Source organism: Eurosta solidaginis, chromosome 1 (genome assembly GCF_040869045.1).
Source record: "Eurosta solidaginis isolate ZX-2024a chromosome 1, ASM4086904v1, whole genome shotgun sequence".
NCBI lineage: Eukaryota > Metazoa > Arthropoda > Insecta > Diptera > Tephritidae > Eurosta > Eurosta solidaginis.
The window spans coordinates 377,384,979-377,412,129 of NC_090319.1; the positions used below are offsets into that span (position 1 = coordinate 377,384,979).

General features: G+C 37.0%; 1 protein-coding gene across 9 annotated transcripts in view; it reads left to right on the forward strand.

Moving 5' to 3' along the window:
- Nucleotides 1-27,151, forward strand: part of LOC137238325 (uncharacterized) — a 68,062-nt gene that overhangs the window by 1,494 nt on the left and 39,417 nt on the right. For 3 of the 9 annotated variants that reach the window (XM_067763173.1, XM_067763182.1, XM_067763180.1), the window contains exon 1: nucleotides 25,005-25,227. The exons of 2 other annotated variants lie outside the window; for them this stretch is intronic. The gene's annotated coding sequence lies outside the window, so the exon portion shown is untranslated. Of the gene's footprint in view, nucleotides 1-24,996; nucleotides 25,228-27,151 lie in introns of those variants that run through there. 4 more of the 9 variants (XM_067763177.1, XM_067763176.1, XM_067763174.1 and 1 more) reach the window with 4 other exon arrangements.

Sequence of the window (27,151 nt, forward strand, 5' to 3'; positions counted from 1 at the left end):
TATTTCGAATTTCGCCATTTTCTCATAAAAAACTTCAATCAATTCTGCAATCATCCCCACTAATCCCGGAGTGGGCCGATTATTATTTTTTTTGTATTTTTTCCGAAAAGTACATTTAAAAACAAATTTAAAAAAAAAAAGATCCCAAACGGTCAATTTTTGAAAAAGTTATAGCATTTTGAAAAAAAAAACAGTGTTTTTTTGAAAAATTCATAACTTTTTTTGAGTTGGATGAAAAAATTTGAAAAAATTCTTAAAAACGTCTTTCGTAAGCTAGAAAAAGAAGATAAACTTTCAGCCAATTCTAAAGGGGTCGGGTTCAAAATTGGTCGAAATGGGATGGAATACCCCATATACATATGGTTCTATTCTGAACTAATTTTTTTCGAGTTATGGCTCCCGAAACATAGAAAATTGCTTAGCCATAAAAGGGGCGGTGCCACGCCCATTTTTTATTTGAAGTTTTTTCTATTTATTGTTATAAATCCACTTGGGAAATGAAATACCATTGATATAAAGTTCTTTTTGCAAAGATATAGCTTATTTTATTCGTCCACGAACCTTTTAAAAATCTTTTATATAAAAGTGGGCGATTACGTTAATTTTTCTTCAAAGCATTCCTTATAGTTAAGGCATCCTCTATGCAGAATTTTGTTACGATAGGTTTAAAGATTTTTGATAAATAATATTTGTAAAATTGGTAAAAGTGGGCGATGCCACATCCATTTTAAAATTTTTTTTAAAATTTTTATGAAGAGTCTCAATTTCACGACAAATTTTTACATTCTACGTGTATTATTTACTAAATAAGTAATCAGGTTTTTTGTGTTTTCCTAAATGTTATATATATATAAAATGGGCGGGGTTATCATCCGATTTCGCTCAATTTAAATCTGGGTCCAGATAAGCTCGTGTACCAAATTTGGTGAAGATATCTCAATATTTATGCAAGTTATCGTGTTAACGGACAGACGGACGGACAAACGGACGGACAAACGGACATGGCTCAATCAAATTTTTCTTCAATACTGATGATTTTGATATATAAAAGTCTGTATCTATCTCGATTCCTTTATACCTGTACAACGAACCGTTATCCAATCAAAGTTATTATATCCTGTGTACAAGTACAGCTGGGTATAAAGAAACACACAAACCTCCAATAAATAAAAAAACAAAATATAAATATTTCATTAATTTCAATACATTTTAGCTGAAAACATACCTACGTAGTAATTAAGCGTTATACAAATGCCACAGTCAGAGACTGCTTCGCAACTTCGCTCATCTTCTTATCGGCGAAAACTGGAGCCTTAGCGTTAGCTCCCTTTAGTATCATCGATTAAGCTGGAGTCTGATTGTTATCTCCCTTTAGCTTATTAACACTTGTGCCTTTGGTTCTCAATTGTCTCATTGTCTTCCTCTTCCTGTATTACAGCTTTTGATGATTTTCCAGTACTGATATTTCCCTTTTCGATCCGCTTTGCAGATTTTCAGGTTTGGTTCGTTATTCCGGCTAATTCGCCTCCTGGTTCTTGGACTGGAGCGTTTACCCTCCCCCTTCTGCCTCTTAAAAGCAGGCTTGTCAGGTTCAGCCGATCGCTGCCTCTAGGGGCATCGCTCTCATCGTTGGTTGGGTGAATCACTGGGCCCAAGCGCTGCATTATTCTTAATGCAGCCCCATATTTTGAGAGGGTTATCTTAAGCTCCCTATCTAGTTGTTCCCGTTCTAACCCTAATTCTTTGTCCGGGCTAGTATGCCGCTCCTTTACCGAGCGCACTGACTGCACACTATCATCGCTATCCGCGTTCGGGTCATCGCTGATAGCGACTTCCTCTTCCTGGTTTGCGACGCCATTGCCTTTTCCTTCGCATCCTTACTTTCTCTTAAAGTTTTTGAGTTCATCTACGTACGACCTGCCCACAAGGCGGGCTCGGCGGTCATATGTTAAAAATTGGGATAAAAACCGTCCGCCACAACAGCGCCATTTGCTGTGGTAAGGCCATCATTACTTCCCGAGGCGGCCCGGTATCGGGATGGCTCCGTTCAAATACAGCCGAATATATCCCCTGGCTGCGAATCGTCCAATAGGCACGGTCCGCATAACACCCTGGATTAGGGATTATCACACATACTATAATTAATTTTAATATAAACAAATATTATTAAAAATAGGGATAAAGAAACAGCACGTCCGGATACTAGAATTGTGCGGTTGTTAACTATATCTAGTAACCGGACACTTGTCCGGGTTCTGGAAAACACTATTATTATTATTAGGTGCATCTACAAAAATATATACATATTTTCACTAATTTTAAACTGTTATCACGTATATTTATCAATTATTTATAGAATAACAGTCATTTGAGACACTTCTGTCGCCAATTTATTAGTAAAAACTCACCTGATAGAATTGATATAAAACTAGAAAAAAAATTTAAAAGTAGCACGTCTTAACACTTCCTTTCACACACGTAAACTAAAAATGAAACAACAAAGCTTATTTTGAAAATAAGACAAAAGGCAAATAGCGAAACCGTTATAAATGAGTGGCTTCTTCCAATAAATTTTTCGAATTTTCAAATAAGTCAACGGTTTCCTTATTTCAAACGATTAAAGTGAAAAATGTTCGGTTACTGGGGGTGTCCGATTGCTGGTACATCTACCCTATGTGTCTGATAAACGAATTTTTTTGTATACAAAACCTCAAGACCTATCTTGGAACTTGGTTGAAGAAAGCTGCATCTCGGTATACAGTTCATGAACGCCAGTTATTAATATAAATTCAATCTGTTGTTATCTGCAGGCAGGGGTGGGGGAATTGGGGGGTTTCCCCCGGGCCCGGGGTTTCTGAGGGGTCCGCGATTTAGAGGTACTAAGACATATTTTTAATTTAGGAGAGTATCTAGTTCCTCAATTGTGGAATTTTTAAGCCCAATTTCAAAAGCAACGAATATCTGCATTTCGTTTTAATATTATAGTGAAGTGTGAAAAATAAAAATCTATATATATGGGAAAGAAAGGCTAAAATGTGTGTTAGTTGGTTGCCGGTGTTTGAAGAGATGCATAGGTCGATTTTATTCAAACTTTCACATAAGCTGCGATCTCGAGATATAGGCCGAAACGTGGACCCGGATACCCCTAGAATGTGTGGGTAATATGGATATAATATTAAAGCTGTTGCTAAGAGCTCTAAAGTAATTTTCATTGTGATATTCTATTTAGTCGCATCAACCTGGCAAAACTGATAAATATGCATGCGAAGCCGAAATAAAGACATGAATTAATAATATCCACATTCCTATTTACATACGTCCTATTCGATTTGCCTGAAATTTGGTATATAAATTTGCCTATATTAGTATTTACGATCCTTTTTTCCGGGAAGTAGACCAGAGACGGACTGGGACTGGGATTAGGACTAGGACTGGGACTGGGACTGGAACAAAATATATACCACCCTCTGGGCAATAAGGGATTAAGAAAAATGAGAAGAACTTGAGAGAAGAGAAAAGAGAGAAGGAGACTGAGAAAGAGATAGAATGAGACGAAGATGGAGATAGATGAAGCGTGATCGTTATGACGAGGTTTTTCCTACCTCGTTGTTTAACAGAATCTTGCCAAATGGATAGAAAGTGGAGCGTGACTGGTTGGTGTGGAGTGCCAGTAGCAATGCTTTTTATTGCCTACCATGTCGTCTGTTAAGCACCAATACTTTAAATCGACCTAAAATTTGTTGTCCTGGCGGATATTCGAAATTGCAGGTGTGAAAGAAGCTATACGATAAACTGTCAGCACACGAAAATACTCAAAATCACATTAAATGTTATATTCAATGGCGATCTTTACAAAAACCAAATTCAAAAGGAGGCTACAATTGACACACTTATCAATAGCTAATCTCTGAAGCTCAAAAGTGGAAAGAAATTTTATATAGAATTTTGGACACTATTTTATTTTTGGGTGAAAGAGGCATAGCTTCCAGAGGCGAAAGTATATATCCTGGTGAACGAAACAATGGAAATTTGTTGGGCATCTTAGAACTCATAAGCCATTATGATCAGATACTTAGAGATCATTTGGAGAAAGTTAGGATTTCACAACAGCAGCACAAACGTTTACAAGTTCACTATCTTTCCCCAGACATTCAGAACGAGTTTAAAGAAATTTGTGCAAAACACGTGAGGGAAACTATATTAAATCAAGGCAAGAAAGCCAAGTATTTTGCTAATATCGTTGATGCTATGCCTGAAGCTAGTCACGTTGACTACTGTTATTTTGCGCTAACTCCATTTCAATTCGAAATCAACCAATTTTACAATTCAAGAACGGTTTTTGGCTTGCGTGGATTGTAGCAAAAAAACTGGTCAGGAAATTAAAAGATTGTCGCGCACAAGGGTACGATAACGGGGCTTGCAACGGAGCACAACGTCGCATTCTCGACAAAAACTCGAATATTGATTACTCGCCTTGTGCAACACACAGTCTGAATTTATTTGGTGTTGATGCTGCAGAATTTTGTACGGCTGCAATTACTTTCTTCTGGGTTGTATAAAAATGTTTTACTATTTTCGGCAGCAGTCACAACGATGGGACATCCTCAAAAAATGTACCGAGCTCTCGTCACATTCTTTCAGACAATAGGTGGTCGGCTAGAATTGAGGCAGTCAGACCATTCGCAAACCATGTTCCAGGATTAACACAAGCACTAAACGCATTACTTAAGCTAAATTTGACTGCACAAGCACACGGAGATATTCCCGACATTCTCAAGTACATCTACAATTTCGAATGTATTTTGCTGTCCTCAATTTGGTTCAAAATACTGACTACCATTAATGAAAGAAACGTCGTACTCCAAGCTAGAGATGCCACCATAGTTGTCGAAGTCAAGGGGTTGTGTAGCGCAACATATAGCTTCTCCAACCCAATTGTCAACCTCACCTTCGAGCGGCGAATCCCGTTTCACTAACAGACGAGGCTCTGGCGACCCCAAGCTCCTCATGGAACTTGGGGGTGGGGAGGGAGGGATGGCCTGAAGGTTCAACGTGGCCATATAAATCGTTCCCGAGATGGTCGGGCCAGCACCTTAATGGTGCTGTGTTACCGGAGCGTATCGGATCTGTATCCGACAAAGGACCATCACATCGATAACACTCCCCAAAGCTTTCGGGGAGTAACCTAATCGCTACAACAACAACAACAACAACAACAAATCAAAATTCAGAAACAAAAATTCAGAAATTGATATTCAGAAGTCAAATTTCAGAAATCAAAATTAAGAAGTCAAATTTAAGAAGACGAATTTCAGAAGTAAAATTTCAGAACTCAAAATTCAGCAAAAAAAAAACATAAAATTTTGCTCGAAATTTCTGAACTTTTGTCTCGGAGTTGTGACTTCTGAATTTTGGCTTTCTAAAAAAAGAGTACTGACTAATATTTTCTGAAAAAATGTGTTTCTGAATTTTTGTTTTCTGAATTTATGGGAGGAACCAATATATCGGCACTCTGATGTTTGTGAGTGTAGCATGTTGTAGCAATATAGGAGTATTACATATATGTATGATAAATAGTAAATATTCTGTGTTAATTTTATTTTCAGCTCTTAGTCCAAACATCATTTAGTTGATGTGGCAAATATGTTTTTTGATGTAATCCATCAATAATGATTCATTAATAAGACGTCATTAATTCAAATTAATCAAATGTATTAGTGGATTTTTTATAGGGGGCCCGTAAATTGTTTAGTCCCGGGCCAGGATGTTCTCTCTGCGGCCCTGGTTATCTGAGATAAATTGTTTGGAAATAAATCCTTAGGTTGAGGACGCTTTTCAATCGTATTTTGAGATTACGCGTTTTCGAAAATCCATCAGATAAAGCGCAATCTTGTCCCGTGTTAGAAACAAATAAGTTTTTTTTTGAAAATATAGGAAATAAAAAATTTGCTAGCTTTTAGGTTTCACTTATTTATAAGACTTTCTTGACTGGGGCAGGCCTTAAGGTCTGAATTTTATATTAGTAAGTCTTACTGGTCAGTTGTGCTTTTGGATTCTTTATTTGATTTGCGAAGCCAAAGAGAAGGTAAATTATATGATCTTAGCATATCTATCTACATTGGGCTATTTCTTTCCACGGTCTTTTTACAATTTAGGCATAGCAAAAATTTGCTCCGTCGTAAATTCTGGTAAAATTGGGCGCTATTCTGTTGGCTAGTAGCATAAGTTCTTCATAAGCACGCCATTCTGTGTCTACCTTTTTCTTTTTGAAAATACGACTCGCTTCCTTCTTTAACTTACGGCAGCATATACATACACACTCTTCTCGCTGCATTTGATCTCAGCGAGGTTTGAACACAACGCCCCTTTTTCACTATTCCTCGCCGTCCATAACGCTACAATTCCAACATTTTACTTGGGGTGGGCCCGAAGTACTCTTTGAGAGCTACGGCGATATAGTGATCCGACTCGATGTAGGGACCTCGAACCGTGCGAGAATCTGAAACAGTGCCGTAAGCTGTGCGCTATTGAATTTATGTTTATACCTGGCGCTGGATATGAAACTTTTACGGGAACCGGCGAAGTCGATCAGCGAAAAGGATAGTAGGAATAAGAAGAAAGCCAGTGAGGGTACAGATGTGAAAGAAAAATTTGGTACTTAAAATTTGTTTACGTTGCAAACGGTTGTTATAAAAGCGAGGCTGCTGTAGTTGCATTAAAGAAAGAGTAAGGGTAGACTGTTTTTTTTTTTAAGTTGTTAAAGTACGCCTTTAAATTTGACGCTAATGTTAAGATGGTCTCGGAAAAATTTATTTTATTTTTTTACTACCTCACAAATACATCGAAAATCGTTTTTTGTGGTAACTTGGTTATTGGAAATCTGGTTTTTTAAATTAATATGTCATAATTTTTATCTTGATAATCTATAATTCGTCCTAGTGTCCGTTTGAGCTCTGAAGTCGTTTTCATAATTTTGGCTGCTAAACCCGTTGTGCTCCTTCAGGCCGGGTTTTTAAGTGCGAGTTTGAACTCCAGCTAATGTTGACAATAGTTTAATCTTGTCAAAGCTTGCTGATCATCTCAGCTTAAGCATCCGAAGTGAGTTAAGCTCTAGTCAACTTTCACTGGAGTTTGAACTTCCATTGTAAGACCGGACCTTAAAGTATGATACTCTATTCACCTCCGCCACATATAAAACTTACCCCTTAATGTACATAAGTATGTTACAAATTTTAAATTTGCATTCATTCTCGAGGGCTAAAGCATAAGTTTCAAAGTAGAGTACATGAAGCCTGAAAACAAACATATGTAGATCCTTAACCTACCGATCTGTAATCTAATTTGCTTATTTTTACTCCTGAATTGCCTGCGAAAATAGTTTAGCTAATTGGGAACTCAAGAGTTACACATTTATTCAGACAAATTTGGTCCTAGAAGGTAAGGTTGAGTTGAACTGGTCGATCAATAAAGAACCCACATAGAATGAATGGGCCCATATTGTTAACAGAATTTGTTTGACGGCCAAACGCAAGAATCCCAATTAGGTGTCAAGACTTATAGAATTAGTTTTGGCTAGCTTAATTTCTGCCTCGAGCTTTTGAAAATCTGATGCTCCTAATAGCTGGAGCTTCGACCTGGCGAGCGCATTACACGAACACGGAACGTGCTCATGCTCAACCGTTTCTTCCTGCAGCTCGTACTTCCTACATCTGCTGTTACTGACGAGACCGAACTTATAAGCATGTGAGGCCAGAAGGCCCAGTATGCCCATCGTCAGTCTAATGTCATAGGATTTGCATATGATCTTAGAAATTTTGCAGCCCATCGCTCCTCTTCACGTCTTTCCTGCTTGATGGAAGATATGCCAATCCTGTCTCTCGACTCAGCACTCTCCTTTGCCAACTTATCGGCCTTTTCATTACCTTTTATCCCTTTATGACCGGGAACCGAGTAAAGATGTATGTTCCGGCCTGAGCAAAGTTCCTCCAATGCTTCTTTGCATTCCAGAAAAATTCTTGATGAAATACTGTGTGAGTTTATTACCTAATCGCCGCCTGACTATCACTTCCTCTAGAATATCTGCTGCTTTCTTCACGAATATAATTGCCGCCTGAAAAACTCTGAAGTAATCTGGCATGATCTACTTATTTCTGGATCAACACAGTACATAGCAGACTCGACACCTTCCGCTAATTTGGAACCATGGTTCTAGAAAGTTTTATGAATTATTTTCCAACCTAAATCTTAGACAATTACACTTTTTTTATTCAAATGCGGTAAGCGGGTATTTTTGCATTCATGAGTAATCGGGTTGCGTATTATGGATGAACATTTTGAATAAACTAAAATGAAATTAAATTATTTTCATGGTGCATGAGACAATTTAATCAATTAATAAAGCTTCTTCGCTTTCTTCAACAATATTTATGACTATTAATTTTATTAATATTAATATTTACATACCCACATACATAAAATTGTATACGAATAACCAAGCGCATATATAAAATTAATAGTTTTGTGTGATCTCATAATTTAACGAGCGATTCGAGAATTGCGTACAAACGTAACGAGGCATGGGTCAGATAATTTGGTCAATGCAGTTATTTAGAAATTAAAAAAAAAAGTTCATGTGCACACATAATATATCGCACACCTGGAGCAAAATAGCGCTTAACTAAAAAAAAAGGTAATGTTCAGAAAACACGAAAAACTGTCTGCTTCTCCCAAATGCCCCTCATGCAATTTTTATTTTTTAGAAGGCCTTTTCTCGCTGAGTATTGGATGTATAAATAAATTGAGTATACAGTTCGTTAGCTATTGAACTGGGAATCTTGGTGGTACTCATAACTTCAAAATTTTAGATTATTGAGTTAGCTCCCTTTTGATCTAGGCGTGCGATATGTGTGTTTATTTACTTACATTTCAAATATTGTATATTTACATACAATGTAAAAACAACAAATTGGAAAATTCTTTAGTCTTACATTCCAGTGGTCAATAAAATCATTTCCTAAATTTGTATATGACAGCGAAATATGGGTGGAAACTAGGGCTGTGAGCTGCATCCGGATTTTTCAACTATCCGGATAAACCGGATATTCGAATAACCGGATAGCTAAGCAAAAAATCCGGCTATCCGGATATGCGGATTCACAAATGGGGAATCCGGCTATCCGCTGTTCGGCTATCCGGATACGTAAACGGAAAATCCGGATATCCGTATGTCCGGATACTGGAATATAAAAGTTGAATATCTGCATGTCAGAATTGAACGAAGCAAACATCGAAAAATTATTCACAAAATATGTTTGTAGATTATTAAATTTACGTCAAAAATTAAAAAGCTACAATTTTTACAAACATGTGAAAATAAGAACAATGCCATTTGTTTATATTGTGAAAAAATGCTGTTAAAAGATTTAAATGCTCCACGAATTTATTGTTATTAATGTTAAATAAACATCTATTGTACATCAATTTGTTGCTTTCACTAGATATCCAAAAATACGGTTATTAACCGGATTTTCATAAATCCGGATATCCGGATAGTCTCAAAAACGAATATTAACCGGATATCCATACCGTCCGGATTTTATCCGTGTCAACGAATATCCGTATGGATATCCGGATATTCGAATATGCGGATAGCCCCAGCCCTAGTGGAAACTTAAGCAAAACAACAGAATGAACAAATTTTATTTATTTGTTTATGAAAAATAGAAAACTGTGTTAACACGTGCCCCAAGAAAGAGACCTGAAATAATGATATTATCAGGTATTTGAGATTGGAACGAATTTAAGGGAAAATGATCAAGGAAGTTACCCCCACAATTTATTTCGATTTTTCCGTTTGCTGACTGAAAGGCGAGCGATTAATTAACGAATGATGGACGGATTGACTTTTATATAACATCGAACGACAGATTGTGGAAGATAAAAACGAATTAAATAAACAAATCACCTTTTGGCTAAGAAAGCTTTTCAATTCACTCTTCCTTGATTATATTTTTGCTTTACATTAGAGTGTTTCTCTTAAATAAAATAAACGATTTTTCCTAGTCACACGTTACCTAGGCCCAATGTTGTTCCAATTCCACCTTGTACTTGATACCTATACCAGTTGTAATATTAAACGTTAAATGAAAACGAATTGTGACTTAATTCATCAGTCGATAAATGATAATTGATGATTGTTTGATTGCTCATTGATGATTGTTTCTTTATTAAAAGAATTCTTTCTTTTATACACAATTTCTTAACCTATACATACATAATTACATTAATGCTTACATACTACAATGTACATATTTTCATAATAAATAATGGTTAGTCAGCATAAAGTGTACTGACCTACATACCGTTAATGTGATTCATGCATAAGTTGGATTATCGGTATATTAAATGATTTGGTCAATGCAAATGAACTCAATGTATGATTCATACATATTGAATGGTTTGGTCAATGCGAATGAACTCAAGTGCAATCATACTACACAGTGGCGCAGATAAGGAGGGCGCGGGGTCAAGGAGATCAATCCCCCCATGGGAAATTTAAAATATAATTTTTGAAAAAATGTACTTATACATGTTCATGCATGCAGTATTAAATCATTCTTATCCCTCTAAAATTAGAAAGAAAAAATCTTTTCATGATACTATGAATTTCTTGCATACACCTAAAAGAAAAGCCATTTTGGAAAACGCGATTGAAGAATCTGACGAAACTCCATGAACGAAATCTTGAAAAAAATTGAACCTGACTCGATGGGTTTCGGAATATGAGACCGTACACGATTTTTATGAGATATTTCCGTTCGTTTACCAAACTCAAAATAAAATGAGAACCTCGGAAAAAGAAGCAAAAAATTTAAAAACCCCATGGATTTTGAATTTTCATTATGTTTACATATTATCAAGATAATTTTTCAACTTTCGTTGCCTTTGTGTCGCGAATTGCAAAAGGTTAATTTAGATTTGGTTCAGGCCATGGATGTCGCCAAAGATTTCCGCGAGGAAATAAAAAATATTTTTGCAAACGAAGATGCTTTCTCTGAAATTTACAAAGCTTCCAAAAAAATTGCTGAAATTCTTGACATTGAGATTAAACACACAAGAATAGCGCGTAGACAAAAAAAAAACTGGCAAATCCTGAAGTTCAAAGTACAAAAGATAATTTTCGTGTAGCAGTGTTCAATGCTTTCCTAGATTCTTACATCATGGATCTTGGAGAAAGAATCACTTAACATGAAAATATAGTAGAAGGATTTTCGGCTCTTTTCAAGCATGATTTGAATGAAATTGAAAAAGTAGCTGATAAATTCATCAAGACAGTCGAGTTTTATCAGGAATTTCTCACTGCGTGGCCACCTGCTGTTTTTGCCGGATTAGAAGTGTGGTATCAAACCTGGAAACTCTTTGGATGAACTTGATCATTGTCCAGAAGAAAATTTTCCGAATATCAACGTATTGCTGAGGATATTAGCTACTTTACCGGTATCGAAATCAACCGCGCAACGCACTTTCTCACGTTTGAAACGGATAAAGACGATTCTGGGAAACACGACAAAAGAAGTAAGTAATTATAGTTGCTTCTCATTTTTTTATTGTAGAACCGCTTGAATGGACTGGTTGCGGTGGCTATTCATCATGACATTGCAGTCACAGATGATGAAGTCATAGATAAGTTATCGAAAAAAACCCGAAAACGTTATTTCCTTCTTTAATTATTGAAATGTATCTCTATTTTTTGTGTTTTTATACAATATAATAAGTGATTCTCATGGTTATAAAAAAGAACCAATAAAAATAACTTAAAAGTAAAAAAAATAGTCAAATAAAATCCCTCCATCACAAAAAGCTATCTACGCCACTGACATGTACTCTAGGGTGTGCCAAAAAATGACGAAATTTTTTTTGTTTAGCTATCACCCGAAAATATCAGAATATGCCCAAACAAAAATCTTGTATTATAACGACGAGGAAAATTTGTGCTGAATACGATCCATTTATTAATTTTATCAAAAAAAATTCTTCATACCCTACAGGACATAACAAATTAAAAGCGCTAGTTCCCGTGTTATTAAAATAGCAAAATTTCAAGGACCTTTTAAAACTAAAATTAAGGGCTCCGCCTCTGGTAAAATTTTGATTTAAATATATCCTCTGATATTATCGGGTGATAGCGAAAAAAGAATATTATAACTCTTTGGCACACTATACTTTCCTCATTTAAAAGAAATCGAGGAAAGTAGTCCCTATCAAACACAATATCGAGTGAAAGTACTTGATACCTACTCGCATCGTACTCTTTATAAAGCCCACTAAAAATTATAGAAATTATTCCGTTCTGTTACTATGCTTTCGCAATTTCAGCAGACCGCGTGCTATACGCTTCCGGCCATTTCAAATGCTTAATTTTACGTGAGTACCTGCCAATGATGACCTAACGTCAAGGCGATCAAAATCACAAAGGATCTAACTACGTAAATTAACTTCCCAACTAAGACTCCATGGCATTCCAATACTTCAGTGCACAATGTTGGTACCAATAGATTGTAAAGGATGTACAAATTCAATCTACCTTGGTTAGGCATGCGACCTAACTGTCTGTCGCACACCTGCTCCGGTCGCACAGCAAGTTTCACTATTAATTTAAACCCATCCGATGCATCTCGTTCAGCCATTTAATCTCCAGATTGCACATTCACAATTTACGGTTAGGGTCAATCTTTTCATTGGCCTTCCCAACTTCGAAGTCTCTGTTGAACTACTCATTCATGGATTCAAATAAATAAAGAGGCTACTGCAGAAAATCCAAGGGAAATATATATTGACAACTGAAAGATTGAAGAGACTGCTTTACCTCTTGTGCCGCAAGACCAAGAGAAAACTGTATTGTCAACTTCTTTCAAAAGTGAACTCTCCTCGTCGCGGCGAAACTCCTAGCTAAGGAGGTGTATATAAGAGTAGGGAGATTCTGTATACAGACACAACTGAATTTTCCTGCTTCCCGAGGTCTAGTTTTTATCAACTTTGGTGGGTCTCTTAACAGGTACACTACCTTGTTGTTGTTGTAGCGATAAGATTACTCCCCGAACGCTATTTGGAGTGTTATTGATGTGATGGTCCTTTGCCGGATACAGATCCGGTACGTTCCGGTAAAACAGCACCATTAAGGTGCTAACCCGACCATCTCGAGAACGATTTGTATGACCACATTAATCCTTCAGGCCATCCCTCTCTCCCAATCCCTAAGTTCCATGAGAAGCTTGGGGTCACCAGAGCCTTGTCTGTTAGTGAAACGGAACTCGCCGCTCGAAGGTGAGGTTGACAATTGGGTTGGAGAAGCTATATATTGTGCTACACAACCCCTTGAATCCCAAAGTACCTTGCTCAAGTACACTGCCTCGCAGCTTGTTCTCTTTGACTAAATTCGCCTTACTCCGGTTTGGGTATCCAGATTTTAGTTACCTGTTAATCCACTTCCGGATGGAAGGACTTCACTCCTTTCCAAGAGAAAGTGTCCACCCAGCGTGTGCTTAGCGGAAAATTCCGCCTGGAAAAGCTACACTAGTCGGCCAACTTAATTTGTGGTTTACTTCGAGCTCCTGACAGACGGTGAGCTCTATAAAGTGCACAGTTACCTTAGAATTCCCCAATTCTAAACTTTATAATGATCTCAGGCAGATATACGTACTACTTCTGTTTTTGTATGCCTGTGTGAACTATTAAAATGGGCATTGATATTTCCGAAGGTTTTTTGTGCCACATAATTTATGAGCGGAATATTTTTGCGGGGTATTTTTGTATACTCAAAATTGCTGAATTCTTCTCAAAACGAGGTTCGGTGGAAATTGTCAGGGCAAAAGTCATGAAAATGCAGGACATGTTACTTGACATCGATCTTCGATCTTCTACTTGGTATTTTTGATATGATTCTTCGATACGAACACGTATGCGGTATTAAAGGAAGTACTTGTACGAGGTGATCGACTACGAAAAATACTCGGTACTTGAGCAAGGTACTCGAGTATGAACTCGTAGCTACTTGTTTCGGAACAACACTACCTAGGCCAAGAATATAACATATACATTTTGGTCCCGACTGGAGACTGTTAAAGGGTGTCGCACCGGGGTCATATTTTAAATCGCTCTAAGGGTACTCAAAATATTAAAATTTATTTTTTTGATTTTAAATACCCAAAGTAGACATTAATTTTTATTGCAGAAGAAAGATGAAGAAGAAGAAAGAAGAAAACCTTAGAGTAGAGTTCTTTGCAAAACGTATGGCACTTCCCGTAATAGCAGCGGTGTGGTAAACTTTCCTTTAAAAATTGGGTGATTGGAATTCGTTTGAGATGTAAAGTGTCGTAAGCAAAGTGCCCACAAAATTTCGTAGGAGATTTTCCGCACAAGTGATCTTGCCGATATTTTGATTCTCTACAATGCGATCCGCTCTAATGTTAACCCCTCAGGCAGTATGTGCTCACCATTACCACACAATTATAGTACGCTTCTGATGGCGTAGTCGGTGGTGTTACAAGATTGCTGTGAGAACTGAATGAAAATTAATTGTAACATAAAATATACATATGCGCATATTTCAGAAGCATAACCATAAATGTTCGCATCACCGTTCTATTTTTAAAAAACATATTTAAATCTTAATATTTTCATAGATTTATGTATTAACATACCTAAATTTAAACGAAGAATGTATGTTTGTACAGATGTATGTATATATGTAAGTATGAAAATCCGGTTGTTTACTTCAATACAAATACAAATTCATATGTGTAAATATGTATGTTAGTATTGTGACTACATACATATATGTAAGTATGTGCATGCATTAGGCGGTTTCAAAAAAGTCTTTTTCTCTACCGCCATTTTCTTTGAGTGAAAAAATTAATTTCTAAAATGGGACTTTTAATTTAACTCTTTAATTAATATAAATTAATTTTGTGTTCAGTTTATACTTTTATTTAAGAATTCATGAGCTTAACACCGGCTTATAATAATTGAATTTCAATTATTATGTTTTTTCTAAGAGAAACTGAAAATAAAGAAACATTTACGGCCCGATTCTTAGCGTTACCGGTAAAATAGTACCCAGAACATTATGTAACCGAAAATCGTTACCAGTTGTTTTATTCGCGAGTCTGGCCAAAGTGGTAATGCTGTCATCATCGAAAAACTCACCAATGTCTCTGGTGAAATTTAAAAGTTGGTTCTCTTCGCTTTATCCATGGCGGAATGATAAAAAGTGGCAGCATGCGACAGCTGAATATAAACTTTTTTTATTTGATTTGATGCATCAACTTCCGGCGTAGTTCGATTTTGACATTCGTCCATCGAATTTACAAAAACAAAGTACATGGAATTTTTATTTATGTTTGTAGGTATGTCACCATGCGTTTACAATTCTTTATTTTTCAGTTTTGCCTTTTTCTAAACAACAGCTGTTGTTTGGTTATTTCGATGTAACCACCTACTTTTGTGGGTAAAAATTATCCGGCTACTTTCGCGGATAGAATACCAAAAGAGTGTAAAAGTTTCCACATGATTTCGTTACCGTGGTAAAAGATGTTGTTACCACACTAGAATCGAGGCGTTACTGGCATATTGCCATGGACCATTTCGAAAACCGCCAACGTAATCATCATCAGGCAATTTTGTAATGTTATCAAAGGTTTCACCGGGATTCGAACCGTGAATCACATGGTGAAACTGCAGTAGCCTTTAACCACTAGGCCATCCTGCTGGTATTTGTTTTCATGCTTAATTCAGATTTTTCTCATTTCTACACTAACAACACGATTGAGACTTTTTGTCTCTATATTGATTTGTGTGCCATGTAGATTTGTTTTTGTAAAGTTCTTCTTCGTTGCGAATTAGAAGCTTTGTAAACTCGGGCTCAGTTGTACATATTTATGTATGTTTGTTTAATGGTGTGTTCAGTTTATACTTATATTTAAGAATTCATGAGCTTAACACCGGCTTATAATAACTGAATTTCAATTATTATGTTTTTTCTAAGAGAAACTGAAATGGTCTATCGCAATATGCCAGTAAATGTTTCTTTCTTTTCAGTTTATCTTAGAAAAAACATAATAATTGAAATTCAATTATTATAAGCCGGTGTTAAGCTCATGAATTCTTAAATATAAGTATAAATTGATTTTCTTTAGTTGTTTTAAGCGATTTTTTTCGTGAGTGGATCATATGGGTAAAACCAACTTCTATTGAGTCCAATTGGTGTGACCAATTGGCGCGAGTTGGCAGAGCGAAGAAGAAGCGACTGGCGTGCCTTTTTGGACGGCCATAATCGTTTAAACGGTTAAGCGCTATTTAAGTACGTAAGTATATCATCCTAGAGAAAAAAAAGTTGTTTACTCAGAGCTTTTGATGGGGTTCGCCTTTTTTTGACTTTACCGTCTTCCACGCCCAGTGTTGCCACTATTTGAAGCTTTTAAATAAGTCAACGAATTGATCGCAGTTAAAGGGGTATTCCACGTCACGGCCAGGAGAATCGTACAAAATATTTAGTATTTTTTTTTTTCAAAAAGTACCGGTTCTAAAAATGTTACCAGGCGTCACATTCTGTGAAATGATAAAATGAAAACGAATTTTCATACATTTGAATAAGTTTTGTATGAGTTTTTTTTTTTCATTTTATTACTTAACAGAATTTGATTTGACCTCGGTTCTAAGAAAGGAGTCGGTTCGATAAAGAGGAAACTTTAAAAAAAGTTACCAGTTCTGATAATGTTACTGGTGCGAAAAACTAAATGGTTCAAAATAGTCAAAGTTCTCCAAAACTACGAGTTTCAAAGTAGTAACCGGTTTCAAAAGATCGAAATTTTCAAAATAGTACCAGTTCTAAAAAAAATACCGGTTCAGTGAAGTTCAAGATTCCTAAACGTTAGCGGTGTAGAAGACTGACTGGCTCCAAAAAGACGAATATTTCAAAAATGTTACCAGTTCTACAAAAACTGTGTGAGTGAGTGTAAGACTCCCTTCTTCTTTGAAGGGCTACCCATTAAAACCTATGCTTTAAGGTCCGCGTCCTCGCATTCCGCAGCACTGGCAGTTCGGGTTTTCACACTTACCCATTCTGTGGAGATATAACCGTGCCCGATGATAAATTGGGTCCTGTAAAAGTCGACCTTCCAGCATGGTCGCTTTAACCATAGGTTCAGTTCAGGGATTAGTTCCCTCATCCACTATCCCGAGGTGCTGCTGTTCTATTGTTGTTGCCAGTGTCGGATCGATTCTTCTCATGCCTGTATGGCAACAGCATCTCAACCACCTCCGATCCGCAGTCGTAGATCGTTTTTCTTTTCTCCACTGGATCGAGGTGAGGGCGGTTCGGTGCTTCCGATATTTATTTGCGTCCGTTCTTCGCGCCGTATATTCGATTTTAGAACCAAAGGCTGATGAAAGCAGCCCTCAAGTGGCCCAATGAAACCAGGCTAATCCTGTTCAATGTTTGTTTGTGTATGTGTATTTTTATTATTAATTAAATGGTTTTAGATTGACTTGACAGGCTGGACAGCATTTGGTAACATTTCCTTGTAATTTAAATTTAAATAACTTCCCGATAAGCTACAAGCTTGAAACTTGGAATATAGCTCAGAACCCGATGACAATGCAATAATAAAAAAAATCGCCGCTATGTGGCGCAAGGATCGAGAGATTCACAAAATCGTATTTGTGATCCGATTTGGCTCATATTTGGAACACATAATGCATACAAGAATAGAAAGCGACCTGTAAATCGCCGCTAGGTGTTGCAAAGATCAAGATATTGAAAAAATCGTATTTGTGGTCCGATTTGGTTCATATTTGGACACACAGTCCGGTAGAAGTGACATCAAAATATTTTGCAGTTGGAGGAGGGACAAGCATACGTGGCGCAGAGTTGAGTAAAGTCTATGGAAGGATTATGTATTGAGGACTTAGATTGTAACAAATTGCCAGGAAAGAGTCCTTGTAATAATGAGTCGCTAAATTAACTAAATAGAATGAGAAATAATAGGCAATTAAATAAAGACTAAAAACAATCTAGGACGTTGATCAGACAATTAAATAAAAGGGTTGGGCGCGTGAAATTTCTAAGAATGTGAGGCGTAGCATAACCTGATTACGGCTCAGTTGGTCTTATATATGACTATCAATAGAAATTTGAAGCGTCCATCGCTTTTATTTTACCTAATTATTTCCTAGCTTTTAATATTATTATTACTTCATGTAAGTATTGTTTTCAATTAAACCGTTTAACTTAAATTTTTTTAAAATTATTTTATTTAAAATAATTTTTGCCGAGTTATTATGGGCAGCGCGTTGTTACAGAAAAATATCAACAGCTGAGTGTAATACTTTAATAAATAGAAAAGAAACATCAGTAACATATCAATACTACTTTAATTATTAAGTAAGGTAAGAACAGCCCCTTTTAATAGAAAAAGGTAGTACGAGCTATCAAATGTGTTTGAGTGAAAGCTATTACTTACTTACTTAATTGGCGCTTTACCGCTGAAACGGTTATGGCCCAAAGAAGGAAATGAAATAACTCCCAATATTTGCCAGTTATTTCATAATGAAACCACAAGTCCCAAAAAAAATGAAATAACTCCCAAATGAAATAAGTCCCAAAAAATGAAATAAATCCCAAATCAAAATCTGAAATGGTATCTTTGTACTATATAATCAGTTACAATGAAATTTGAAAAATACAGCAAACTATTATGTACATATGTAAAAGTTACAATTACAAGAAAACTTGAATAGTGTTGTCGAAGTAACCGTAATTTATTTTAAAAACTCGCATTTTTTTTATGAAATTAACATAATTTATTAAAAGTAAAAAATAAAAGGAACAAGTCTGCGTAGAACAACTTTCTGCATAAGCGGCCTTCGGCCGCGCTTATAAAAAATAACCCTGGGATACGCCATGCCTAGTCCGGGTGCGTGGCGGTAACCACGGTTATACCACTCACCCAGACTTGGCATGGCGTAGCCCAGGGTTATTTTATATAAGCGCGGCCGAAGGCCGCTTATGCAGAAAGCTGTTCTATGCAGAATTACTGTGCATCGCGCGATTTTTTATTCCAAATTTTCAATTTTTTTGTAAACTAAACAATAGAGTTGAATGAAAAAGGTCCATTTTCCTCGTTGGTACTATTTAAAAATTTTTCATTCGTTGGAACAATTTAAAGCATCTGGTACCACCAAGCAAGCAGTGAATTAGATAAAATGGCTGTATGGTTGTGTTCGCGGAAAGTAAACAAATAAATCATTAAATTTTACAATAATACGCAAATTTAAACAAATGAAAATAGTTGATTGTGGTTTTATAAACATTATAAAGTGTACTTATGTATAAAATTCTTGTGAAAGTGTTCGTGTGTAGATAAAAAGTGATAGTTATACCATGGTAATTTTAACTACCAATTACTAGTAAATTGTTAATAACAATTAAAAATTACTTACTGATTCTCGTTGGGGAACTCCCTGAGAACCTATGTGCAAACATTTAAAGTTAAAACCCCTTTGGTTTACGAATAAAACCAATTGGTCCGTATAGCCGACCCATAGAAACTGTTAGAAGAACGTCAAAGTTTGATAAAATTGTATTTTTAAGAAAATGAAATAACTCCCAACAAAAATGAAATAACTACCAATGCCTGAATTACAAATAATGAAGTAAGTCCCAATAAAAATGAAATAACTCCCAATTTCAAAAAATTATGAAATAACTCCCAAAGAAATTGTATTGGGGATTATTTCATTTGGGAGTTATTTCATTATGAAATAGGTACCAGCAAAAATTATGAAATAAGTCCCAATGATTTGTATGGAAAATATTTGGGAGTTATTTGATTTTTTTGTTGGGAGTTATTGCATTTGGGAGTTATTTCACTGCACCATGGCCGTACAACAAGGCGCGCCAGTCGCTCCTTCTCTCTGCTAACCGGCGCCTATTGGTCACACCAAGGGAGTTGAAATCGTTTACCAACTGGTCCTTCCAGCGGAGTGGGGGCCGGTCTCTAACTGTGCATCCATAGGAGGGTTCCGATAGAAACGCTTTCTTGGCCGGAGCGTCATCTTGTCGCATTGGTCAAAGGAAATGGGCTTGAAATCGACCCCTTGGACCGCCTATGTTTGCCATTAATCGACTCAGATTTGCTATTGCGTGCACGGCTCTTTCGCAGTCTCCTCGAATCTCTTCCGTGAAGGTGAGCTAAGTTTCTAGCTTCATCCCCAGATATTTCGTTGTACATTCGTGCATTATTTCACAACCGCCACGCTGATGATAGTGGGGACCCGCCTCAACGTTAAGATTATGATCTCCTATTTGCTGTTGTTAGCGATCCATCAGCTTGGTTTAACTGGATTATCTGACATTGTTTATATATAATTGCTCAAATTTCAATCAGTTCCTTCAACCTTTCTGTAATTTCAGACTTGAAAAATAAAAGTCAAAGGTTTTTGTAATTTTGTATCAAACAATTTTACAGTCGAAAAAACCCTATTTATGAGACTTATTATAGCTGGTTGCATCCCTGGAATGAAAGTCTATCAGCTTCACTGACTGAGAAAAATTTACATATCTACAGTTATATAATTTTTAAACAAAATGATGTGAGTATTCCAATTATTTTCTCCCCTCATTAAAAATTTCGTTTTACTGAGTTAGCTCGTTTACAGATTTTTAAATTATAAAATGGAATTTTTGTCCTGCATAAATTTTACGTTATTGCCAAGCTAAACATCTACATATATGCTACGCGCTTCCATTTTCCATTGTTAGTTAGTAGAGGTGGAAGTACTGGCGCCATTTAGGCGATTTGGCTGCTGCATAAATGGGAGCGGTGCTTGAACTCTGTAGCAGAAAGATAAACAATAAGTTAAATGTGGGAATGCGATTAAATTTTGCTACTGAGCAAGTATGGGTAAATCCTGCAGAGTACAATATGTGAAACTTCACAAAAGCGTAGTGACTAAGCAAAACGAAAATGTTAAGTATACGCCAAGTATGATCAAAATTTGTTGAGTAATTTTGAGGGGAAAAGGGTCACTTTTATAAGCTTTGCTCTCCTTTTATATGCAATTTAGTCAACACTTGTTGCTTACATTCCAATTATATGACGAAGGTCACACAAATGTAATTGTAGCACGCGAAATTTCGTTTTGCTATTTGCTTGCAATTGCTTTGAAAGCAATTTTTAAAAGGACCTTAGAAGAAAACGCGGCTATGCGAATCACAGCAAAAATTGATAAACATACATTTTCTGCAAGTAAATGAGTGAAACATTCGATCAATTTACGTGAAGTTAAGTGAAATGAAGTTTGAGTTGAGTTTTTTGGTCATTTTCTTTTGTCGAAGTGAGAGGAGGTTTGATTTTTGCATTAATCGAACTTTTTGGCCTTGGTACACTTTCTCTATTACAATTCCTTTTTCGATTGAAGAGTACAGAATCGTACTGCGAGAATCTGCTCAAGCTAACCGTTTTTCCGTTTTGTAAGAAATGAGTTCCTCACGAATATATAGGCTGATAGTATCTAATCTGTCACTTCCACAGATCATGTTGCGAATGACAGTGTCTTTGTTTTATTGTTGAGTATAGTGAGCACTTTCCAAGATGTTGTGGAATGTGTCGTCTACCTGTTTACGGGGGCGATAACTTTCTTGACAATTTGTTCTTTAGTCCAATTTCGAATGACGTCCTTCATTTCAACATCAGTTGACCAGTTAACTATCGTTTCGTTTTGCGCTTTCTATGGTTTCTCTGAAAGCCGGCTCACCTCTGTAGTGCGCTGGGTCTATCAAGCCACTAACAGATTTTTTTTCTGTTACCTATCGTATCTTCCCGCCCGTATTGCTGAGCTGTTGCTAGGCATATATCAACCTGTCTTAATACAACAGTCACTACTGTCTATTTCTTTTAGTCCGTTTTCGACCAAGGGTATTGAAAGGTAGGGGAATTCTTGATTGTTTGGTTGGCTTTCTATGTTGGATCTAGACTGCTTGGGGGAAAGCTTATCAGGTCCTTCTTTTCTTTTGATATTCGAATATTTTCCTTAATACTTCGACTCTCAAGTCTAGGAGACTTGATTTTCGGGATAGCTTGGCCGCTATCTTACTGTGTAGTTTAGGTAAGTTACATCAAGCCAGGTCAAGTAAAACCAAATGAAGTCAAGTCAAGCCAAGCGAAAACAAAAGAAGTGTTGTGTGGCCGAGTCAAGTGAAGTGTGGTCAAGTCAAGTCAGGTTAAGTTAAGTTATGTCACTAAATACGAATCTACTCTCCCTAATTTGCAAACTTACTTACTTACTTAATTGGTGCTTAACCGTTTAAATGGTTATAGCCGTCTAAAGAGGCGCGCCAGTCGCTCCTTCTCTCTGCCAACCGGCGCCAATTGGTCACGCCAAGGGAATTTAAATCGTTTTCCACGTGGTCCTTCCAGCGGAGTGGGTACCGCCCTCTTCCTCTGCTTCCATAGGTGGATTCCGATAGAAACACTGCATACTATCAAACAGTAAATTTGCTATACAAATTAATTAATATTCTTGATCTATTATTTAAGCCTAAAACATAAATTGCTCCCTAATAGCTGTAAAATAAAACCTTAATTTAAGGCAATTCTAAAAATATATAATGGCCAGGGTACCTATTAGCCTACAATTAAAATGACGCAAATGTTCGGATCTTAACTAACATACAGCATAAATGTTGATTGGGCGCCAGACAAGCGGACCACCGCTATGTGAAGAAAAGCAAGTCTGAGATGCCGCCATACATCAGGCCTTGTAAAAATGGAGCAAGTACAAAGCATTTATGGAGCATTTATACCAAAGATTTATACCTATATAATTATATATTTTAATAATAACAACAAGCAAAATCAAAACAGAGAAATATTTGTGGGTTAACGGGGAAAGTTGTAAAAGAGCGCATAGCTTGAGCAAACGAGAGAGGTTTCTCCAATAAGAAAACAGTGAAGTGATTGCTTATGTATATTTACACTACTCTTCAAAGTATTTCTTTTCATGAAACACAATTTATTGCAAATCTACTATGGTAGGTAGGTCGTCTGGCTGCCACCTCAGTCGCCTTAAGTGAGCCTACTGATGTTGAAAATGGGTACCTATGCAACAATCAGTCAGTGCTGTTGATTAAAATACAAATATTTGTAGTGGTACCTTCTCGTTTTTGTTGTGCTTTGTTTACGTACAATGTTGAAATTCTGTTCTTGTTGCAACCGCAAAAACAATTCCCGAAGGCTTGGAATTGTTATGGATATCGGCATTATTCTTCTACCATGATTGCTATTCCCTCGTTTTCAATTGAAAGCTAATTTAGAAAGTGAAAAGTTCTTTGGCAACAACGCGAGTTGTGCGTTAAACACTATGTTGGCTGATAACATTTTGCTTTCGTGATTGCTTCCCAGCGCAATACAGAGCCATAGGATAACACCTCCACCTCATACAACCATTACGCATTATATTTGGCTTGAGAACCCATTTATCACTAATAAACGATTTGCAAACTAAGAAAATGTTTAGGTACCTACTCAATTGGTAGTTATTTTTAGGAAAAGCAGTAAAACTGTCGCCTTCGTACTTAGCTTTAATTTAGTTTTGCAAACTTTTCCATGATTACAGTCACCACTGAAATTAAGGAACCGAAATCAGAATCACCACATCATCAGTGTAATGCTTTCAGATGTGTTTTATCGGTTATATGTGATAGCTCTAAGAAAGAGTGCAAAATGTGAACACCTTTAAGGACGTAACGTATGTGGGTGCTGATCCTTCATGTACTCCATCAGCGCCCTTGACAAGGATTTTAATGGAATGACCTTTTGCAAGGATCTTTACGGGCCTCATTAAGTTCTTCGTGGTCTAAAACGAGTAACAATGTTCTCGCAAGGACTCCGGGCAGTCCTATACTCATTCCTTGCCTTAAATGACCTTCCCGAGGTTAAACAATATGTTGCTAAGGCTATTATGCCAGCAAGGAGGAAAGAAATTTTTGCTTCTAAAGATTGGACATGTAATTTTGTATACCAACTGAACACTAGCTTGAATAAAAAGAGCCTATAACTATATACCACTATAACCATGCCAAGTAGACACCTATATACATGTGGGTCCTTATGTTGTGAATGTATTCCAGAGGTCTGTATTTCATAACACAATTGTGCTCTCATTGCGTATACGAAAGGCAATAACTTTAAATTTTTGGATACCCATGATGTGTTCTCACTCTGAGCCTAGCAAAAAAAAGTGATTTCTCAGTATATTATTTTCGCCTTCCCCGTTTCTTGCCAAACGATTCTAGAGTCAGTTGCTATAGTGAGATACAAGTTTTTGTTTCATACTTCGAGGTTTTCTAAGACGGGTAAATAAAGGTAAGAGGGTTACCCTTGTTGCATAACACAAACATTATTTGATATTTTGGTTATTACGTAAAAAAGTTCCAGTTCGCTGCTTTTTGCCGTAGCTAGCCCACGACGTATGTCGCATCTCCTCGTAGATGAGATGCTCTCTCATGGCTAGTCTCGTACGCTCCAATTTGACCCTTGCAATGAATCATGTACTGAAAAGAATTTGGATCTAGGACAGAATATTTTTCAGCTTTTCGTCGAAAATCCTTCTGAAGCACAATTGCCTTCAAAAGTTTTTATTTTGTTAAATAGTGTACGCTATGAAATGGTTGTGAGAGAGTCTGCACTTCAAACTTGCGCTATTGTCTATACAACAACAACTTATGTGCGCTATTTTTTCTTAGAGCAGCCAGCCAAATCAAAAACCATCTCTCGGTGACTGGTTAATTTGGCGCCGGATGCTCCAAACAAGCCAACACACACACAGAGACACGTCAACACTTTACAGACTGGCAATTGTGAGTTTATGCATTTGGTGACTCCAAAAGGTGCTTGGCTTTTATGCAGCGTCAACAACTTGTTTAGTGGCGTTGAAACTGTGGGACAATGTGGTAATATTTTAAATTGTTTTCGCGTTGTTGAAATCTCAGTGTTGCGAAATACATACGAGTGCGAGGCGGCAATTGTACCGTTAGATTAATAGAAGCAAGTGGTGGTTGTTGCAACAAAAGAAAAATTTTAAGAAATCAAGAAATGTGTTGAAGTGGGGAAGTGTGTGCGCGTTTATTGAAAGAAGTCAAATTTTAAACCTCATTTACCAATGAACTAAGTACCTACATACCTAATATGTATAAGCTGTTGTTGTTGCTATTGCTTAATCTAAAAATATCTTGTAAACTGCAGGGCATATGAAAGTACATACAAATTGGCATGGGAATTTTACAACTGGCGGTTAGCTGTTGGCAAATTGACTTATATGCATAGATACCTGGAGCGTGTTTGGGGAACTTGAAAATAATAGCGGTAAAGCACGTCGGTCGTAAGAGGTGAATAATATCCAAATCCCGCAACCGAGCTTTGCGCTGGGCTTGGGACCTGCAACCAATGAACAAATTTAAGACGTCTCGGATGAACTTTTTGAAGACTATTTGAGGGCTGTTTGACTTTGCAGCAGCACGAAATATGATCATACGCAATACCATGTTCCAGAATAAAAGAATAAATCAATCTACTTGGCTGGCATCTCATGGAAGAACTCGAAACCACATCGATAACGTTGTGATTCACAGCAGGAAAAGCCTAAATATAGACTTTACTATACCACTGCCTTGTGGTAGCCATTGTTCATTGAAAAAGGGCACGCAGTTACGCAAGGAAAGTTTTCCATTGAGAAGCGGCTCGGAACGCGCCTATGGAAGCAGACAAATAGGGCGGCCTCCACTCCGCTAGAAGAACCAGGTGGAAAACCATTCAAGTTTCCTTGGTGTGACCAATTGGAACTAGTTAATCTAACAAACAAAAGACTGCCGCGTCTTGTTAGACGGCCATACCCGTTCAAACGGTCAGTCAGAATGACGTGAATCATCAGCTTTGATAATGCCGACTTGGTAACCTTAAGCTTTGGTTTCCTCAACTAAGGCTACCCTGGCGGAAGCGAATGTGTTTCTTCGCCTTTTTCCTCTTTTGGCCACCGAATCTCCACACTTGGCCTCCTAACTTGGTCACTCCCTCATATTTTTTTGTCGTGGCTTGCTGCTTTCCCCTTTTTGTCGACTCTTTAGGGAGCCTATATAGCTTAATGATACTTCAAGGATAGACATTCCGGTCCTTATTTACTAGGAAACGGTCTTCTGCTTGAAAGTAATTTCTGAGCCTCTGAGAGGGGTGTCCTCTTTGTCTGTCACGACAGATCAATGTTCGACGATGACGGGAAGTGGGCGCTGGCTGACTAGCCGTATATGCTTAGCCTGTATATGATATATTTTCCGCTGGTGCTCAGTGTAGGCGTTAAAAAATGGCCGCTTTCTCGAGGTTTTCTTTTCGGCAGCTGCCGTGGTGTGGAAAATTTAGAAAGAAGTTTTTTCAATTAGAAAAAAAATGTCTTAAGCGGCGTCGCCCCTCGGCAGTGATTTGGCAAACACTCCGAATGTATTTCTGGCATGAAAAGTTTTTCAGTGAAAACTCATCTCCCTTTCGGATTTGGCATAAAATATGTAGGTCCCGTCCCGGCGATTTGCAGTAAAAATTAAAAGGAACACGGAGAAAATTGGAAGAGAAACTCGGCGTAAACTCTCTTCGGAGGTTATAGCGTCTTGCATTTATTTTTCATATAACAGCTCATGTAATTAAAGTCTCCTTAGTGTGTTCGCTATTCTGAATACGCTCGTGGTATGTTTATGTATTCTATAAAAGCATGTAATTACATATTTGCATATGCATAACTTAAACACTAAATAGAAGGAACAAAGTGTTGTGGGAAAGTTGCTTAAACTTGTGTGGAAAGACTGTTGGCGTGATTAAAGATTGGCACAATGAGGAAGTTCTTCGTTTTTTTTTCAAGTTTATTCTTTACTATTTTTTTCTGCTTCTTTTAAGCTATTTAGCTTGCCGTTGGCGTCGGCTTTAGAAAATTTACCGTTACAAGCAATTACTTTCCGCGCGCACGTGTTTAGCTGATACACAACAAAAAAGAGTAGCGCGTTGACTTTTGGATGGGGCATGCACGAGGTCCGTTAAATATATAAGAATAAAAT